Source organism: Macaca thibetana, chromosome 9 (genome assembly GCF_024542745.1).
Source record: "Macaca thibetana thibetana isolate TM-01 chromosome 9, ASM2454274v1, whole genome shotgun sequence".
Classification (NCBI taxonomy): domain Eukaryota; kingdom Metazoa; phylum Chordata; class Mammalia; order Primates; family Cercopithecidae; genus Macaca; species Macaca thibetana.
Genome location: NC_065586.1, coordinates 31962734 through 31969250, shown reverse-complemented (window position 1 = coordinate 31969250; position 6517 = coordinate 31962734). Strand labels below are relative to the sequence as shown.

The window sequence follows — 6517 nt, the reverse complement described above, 5'->3', positions numbered from 1 at the left end:
CAGACACACATGAGGAGTTTAGGAGCGGAAAGTTTAATAGACAAAAAAGAAGACAGAGAGAGAAATCTTCCTCATGCTGAGAAAGTGGGTCGCCCAAGGGAGAGTTTCCAGGTTGGGGGTGGGATTTGATCGATTTTGCAGAGAGGCTTGAAAAGACGGTGATTGATATACATAGGGCCCAGGGATTCATGTAACCAGGTGTGCCATTTACGTAGTCCACAAAGGAACTAGCCCTCCCACCCTCATCTTTCATTATGCAAATGTGGCTTCTACCTGGCTGTCGCCATGACACCTGCACACGTGGCTTTACCTGGCTGGTGCCATGACACCCACACGTGGTAACAAAGAAAGGGAGGGAGAAGTCTACATGTTGGAATGTACCTGGATTTCAGGTGCAGCTGCTGGCATTTACATATGCAAGCTTCCGGCTTGCTTGCAGCTTGACTTTTCAGGCTGTTTTCTGTTAGAAAAGAAGTGGTTTTGGGGCTGCTTTTTATTAAAGGAAAATGCTACCAAGAACTCTTTTACCTTCACTAACTGCCTAAAATAATTTATGAATAACTCCTCTATTGTAAGGATATTTAAGGTTTGAACAACACTGTCAACCGACATGCCCTAATTGGCATTTACATAACACTCCACCACAAAACAGCACTCTTTTCATTCCTGGCGGTCTAAGGATTGACTACCATCATGAATGACACAGTAACTATCTGAATTAGAAAGTTCATGACCAACCAACTACTTCAGAGGAAACACATGATGATTGATGTCCTTCATACCCTGAAGGCAACAGTACCTAAGACGGAAATTTGGGAAAAACTCACCAAAATGTACAAGACCACACTGGATGTCATCTTTGTATTTGGATTCAGAACTCATTTTGGCCGGGCGCGGTGGCTCACGCCTGTAATCCCAGCACTTTGGGAGGCCGAGGCGGGCGGATCACAAGGTCAGGAGATCGAGACCACGGTGAAACCCCGTCTCTACTAAAAATACAAAAAATTAGCCAGGCGCGGTTGTGGGCGCCTGTAGTCCCAGCTACTCGGGAGGCTGAGGCAGGAGAATGGCGTGAACCCGGGAGGCGGAGCTTGCAGTGAGCCGAGATCGCGCCACTGCACTCCAGCCTGGGCGACAGAGCGAGACTCCGTCTCAAAAAAAAAAAAAAAAAAAGAACTCATTTTGGTGGTGGCGAGACAACTGGCTTTGGCATGATTTACGATTCCTTGGATTATGCAAAGAAAAATGGACCCAGACATAGACTTGCAAGACATGGCTTGTATGAGAAGAAAAAGACCTCAAGAAAGCAATTAAAGGAAGGCAAGAACAGAATGAAGAAAGTCAGGACGCCGCAAAGGCCAATGCTGGTGCCGGCAAAAAGCCCAAGGAGTGAAGATGCTGCAACGATGTTTTCTGCAGCCATCGTGGGTTTTTCATGAGAAGATTAATAAACTAAAAACTTTCATGTGGAAAAATAGAACACCACAATATGCATTCAAGTGCACATGGAAAATAGATCAAAGAAGGTCATATTCTAGGCCATAGTATGTCTCAATAAATTTGAAAGAAAGAAATGAAAGTATGTTTTCTGATCACAGTGGAATTATGTGCCAAATTGGTAACATAAATATAACTGGAAAATCTCTCAAATATTTGGAAACTAAACAATAGACTTTGAAATAACCCATGTAGCAATGAAAAAAATTACAAATGATATTTGAGATATCTTAAATTAAATGAAAATACAATATATAAAAATGTGTGGGATATAGGTACAGCTATGCTTAGAGGAAACCTTGTAACATTAAATACTTATATTAGAAAAGGAGAAAGATCTAAAGTCATTAATCTGGTTGGGCACAGTGGCTCACGCCTGTAATCCCAACACCTTGGGAGGCTGAGGTGGGTGGATCATCTGAGGACAGTAGTTTGAGACCACCCTGGCCAACATGGCGAAACCCCATCTCTACTAAAAATATAAAAATTAGCTGAGCGTGATGGTACGTGCCTGTAATCCCAGCTATTCAGGAGACTGAGGCAGGAGAATTGCTGAACCTGAGAGGCAGAGGTTGCAGTGAGCCAAGATCGCACCACTGCACCCCAGCCTGAGTGACAGAGGGAGACTCTATCTCAAAAAATAAATTAATTAATTAAATAAAATCATTAATCTAATTTCCCACAGTAAGAAACTAGAAAAAGCAGAGCAAATTAAACTCAAAGTAAGCAGAAGTAAGGAAATATTCAAGATAACAGTGAAAATCAATACATAGAAAATAGATAAATGGTAAGAAAAAACAATAAAATAAAAAATTGAGCCAGACACAGTGGCTCATGCCTGTAATCCCAGCACTTTGAGAGGCCGCGGCGGGTGGATCACGAGGTCAGGAGTTCAATACCAACCTGGCCGAGATGGTGAAACCTTGTCTCTACTAAAAATACAAAAAAGTTAGCCGGGCATGGTGGTGGGCGCCTGCAATCCCAGCTATTCAGGAGGCTGAGGCAGAGAATTGCTTAAACCCAAGAGGCGGAGGTTGCAGTGAGCCAAGATCACGCCACTCCAGTATGGACGACAAAGTGAGACTCCGTCTCAAAAAAAAAAAAAAAATTTTACAGGTGTTACAAGAATAATTAGGGAATATATAAACAAATTTTGTCAATAAATTTGACAAATAAAACAAAGAGATTCCTCAAAAGATACAAGCTACTAAAACTCATTCAAGAAGAAATAGATGGCTGGGCGTGGTGGCTCATGCCTATAATCCCAGCACTTTGGGAGGCCAAGGTGGGTGGATCACCTGAGGTCAGGCATTTAAGACCAACCTGGCCAACATCTACTAAAAATACAAAAAATTAGCTGGGCATGGTGGTGGGCACCTGTAATCCCAGCTACTCAGGAGGCTGAGGCAGGAGAATCACTTGAACCCGGGAGGTGGAGGTTGCAGTGAGCCGAGATGACACCACTGCACTCCAGCCTGGGTGACAAGGGTGAAACTCCGTCTCAAAAAAAAAAAAAAAAAGAAAAGAAAAATAAATGGATAACCTGAATAACCCTATATTATCAATTAAAACCATTGAATGCATGGCTAAAAACTTTCCACAAAGAAAACTCCAGGCCTAGAACACTAAAGTTGCCCAAATTAGCCAAATGCTTGTCCTTCTGATTTTGTTCCAAAAGCCTAAACCCCAAGATTGGAGAGAGTGTCAGTCATCATGGACAAAGTCTCGTGGCTGGAAACATGAAGGGAGAAGGAAATTCTGAGCCAAGAAAGAGATTCTCCAAGGCTGGTGAAATGAGTGGCCCAGAGCAGAGGGTCTTGAAACTGCCTTTGCAAAATTAGAACTGAGGAAATTAAGACAGTGAAAGAAATCAGACCTAACCGACTCCAACCTTTAAGCTGTCTTCCTTTAAGCTGTCCTTGTTCATTCCTGGGTGTGGGCCGAGCTAACTTTGGGAAGGGATTCAGTTCATGATTTGACTCTGAAGCAAAACTGATAATAGAATAGCCCTTTCCCAGAAAGACCCTCTTCTTTGCCTGAGGACCAGTCTGCCTTGCAGTACTAACAAATCAGCTACAAGATTAGAAAGTACAGTGTAGGGGTCATGCAGGCTCTTGTTCCAAGAGTTTGAACCTCCCCAAATGGCTCTTGGGGATAACATCACTATTGAAAAACCTAAGATCAGGCCGGGCGCGGTGGCTCAAGCCTGTAATCCCAGCACTTTGGGAGGCCGAGACGGGCGGATCACAAGGTCAGGAGATCGAGACCAGCCTGGCTAATACGGTGAAACCCCGTCTCTACTAAAAAATACAAAAAAAAAAAAAACTAGCCGGGTGAGGTGGCGGGCGCCTGTAGTCCCAGCTACTCGGGAGGCTGAGGCAGGAGAATGGCGTAGACCCGGGAGGCGGAGCTTGCAGTGAGCTGAGATGCGGCCACTGCACTCCAGCCTGGGCGACAGAGCAAGACTCCGTCTCAAAAAAAAAAAAAAAAAAAAAAAAAAAGAAAAACCTAAGATCAGTGCTTGAGATATTTTGGCAGACCCTGCACTCAGTGGATCGGCTGACATCACCTAGACAAGTAACTGACTCAATCAGTTCTGTCATCTCACCCAGGAACAGAAAACAGCAAGAAAAACTCTCTTCCACCCCCTGTGATTCCATCTCCAACCTGATCAATCAGCACTCTCCACTTCCCAAGCCGCTACCCACCAAATTATCTTTACAATCTCTGATCCCTGAATGCTCAGGGAGACTGATTTGAGTAATAATAAAACTCTGGTGTCCCACACAGCCGGCTCTACGTGAATTACTCTTTCTCTATTGCAATTCTCCTGTCTTAATAAATTGGCTCTGTCTAGGCAGCGGGCAAGGTGAACCCACTGGGCAGTTACAGTATCTGGGCCCCAGCTCCTGACAGCAGGCCAGAGGAGCAGCAAACTCTGAGAGACGTGGCTGAGGCCTGCACCAATGCAGACAGGACCAAAGGCAGCCCAGGTTGATTCCTGGTTACCAGTGAGACATGAAAACTTCAAAGAGCTGCCAGGGCTGAAAAAGCCACATGGAGGGAAGCAGTGGACCTCTCAGGGCACTCCTGCATGGGCGAGTGACTTAAGGACCAAACAGACTCCACCCAAAGCCGTTTTACACTTTGTAACAAGCCCTAAGACTGTTTTTTTGTCTGTTTGTTTGAGATGGAGTCTAGCTCTGTCGCCCAGGCTGGAGTGCAGTGGTGTCATCTCGGCTCACTGCAACCTCCACCTCCCAGGTTCAAGCAATTCTCCTGCCTCAGCCTCTTGAGTAGCTGGGATTACAGGCACCCGTCACCATGCCCAGCTAATTTTTATATTTTTAGTAGAGATGGGGTTTCACTATATTGGCCAGGCTGGTCTTGAACTCTTGACCTTGTGATCCTCCTGCCTCAGCCTCTCAAAGTGCTAGGATTACAAGCGTGACCCACAGCACCCAGCCTAGTTTTTGTTTTTAAAGATGGGGTCTCGGCCAGGCACAGTGGCTCACACCTGTAATCCCAGCACTTTGGGAGGCCAAGGCAGGCGGATCACCTGAGGTCAGGAGTTCGAGCCCAGCCTGACCAACATGGGGAAACCTCATCTCTACTAAAAATACAAAATTAGCCAGGGCATGGTGGCAGGCGCCTGTAATCTGTTACTCGGGAGGCTGAGGCAGGAGAATCGCTTGAACCCAGGAGGTGGAGGTTGCAGTGAGCTGAGATCACGCCACTGGACTCCAACCTGGGCAACATGAGTGAAACTCCATCTGGAAAAAAAAATAATAATGAAGACGGGATCTCACTCTGCTGCCCAGTTGGAGTGCAGTGGTGCTGTCATAGCTCATTGCAGTCTCAAGCTCCTAAGCTCAAACAATCCTCCCATCTCAGCCTCCTGAGTAGCTGGGAGGCACATGCCACTGCGCCTGGCTATGACTCATGATACAACCATAAAAATGGCTGCAACACCTGCTCAGCAAGCATGAATCCCAAACAACAACAACAAAAATGGATTGTAAAAAAATAAAATAATATTTCTTGGACACCTTAGATTATGGGCTGAGAGACATACATACTATAAAAATACAAAAACTGATAAAATGGCATTAAGCAATATGAAAAGGAAAGCATTGAGATGAGGACAAATATATACACTGTATTTGATACACTTGGATGACAAACATGTCAAAGGTAGAAAGAATGATCTGGTTAATACGTAGATTCTACCAGAGAAGTTAAAAAAAAAAAAGAGAGAGAGAGAAACTGGTTATTTATGTGGATGGATATAGAAATAAACTACTAAATGGAAAATGGACTGCTTTTGTAGAATAACCCAAAGGGCCAGCTGTAGACACCCACTCTGTTTTTTGAGCAGTGTATAAACCATAATTCTGCATAACACATTTGCTTCATACCAAAGACTCCTCATGATTTCTGCAGATTCTGGAGAACATGTATTTTATGGTCGCCCAGACCCACTGAACAATCAATCTCACCAGCATCTCACCTTCCAGGATTACTCTCTTCTCTCTGTCCTATACTGTACTATCAATGCTTTTGATTTAATAAAAAGCTGCTTAGTGGGCTGGGCATGGTGGCTCATGCCTGTAATCCCAGCACTTTGGGAGGCTGAGGCAGGCAGATTGCCTGAGCTCAGGAGCTTGAGACCAGCCTGGGAAACATGGTGAAACCCTGTATCTACCAAAAAATTCAAAAATTATCCAGGCGCCTGTAGTTCTAGCTATTCAGGAGGCTGAGGCAGAAGAATCGCTTGAACCCGGGAGGCAGATGCTGCAGTGAGCTGAGATTGCACCACTGCACTCCAGCTTGGGCAACAGAGCGAGACTCCGTCTAAAAAAAAAAAAAGTGGGGGGCTACTTAGTATGCAGGTACTCCTTAGAAGCCAAAGAGAAAAACTTTTTTTTCTCTGATTCACTAACATCTCTTGTTCCATTTCTTAATCTATTTCACATTTGCCCTGAGAAATGAGCACTGGCAGTGAGCTGAGTTTTTTTTT

General features: G+C 44.7%; 1 pseudogene; it reads left to right on the top strand.

The window, feature by feature from the left end:
- Positions 1-693: 693 nt before the first annotated feature.
- LOC126962333 (40S ribosomal protein S24-like) lies at positions 694-1393 on the top strand (annotated as a pseudogene).
- The last annotated feature ends 5124 nt before the right edge of the window (positions 1394-6517 follow it).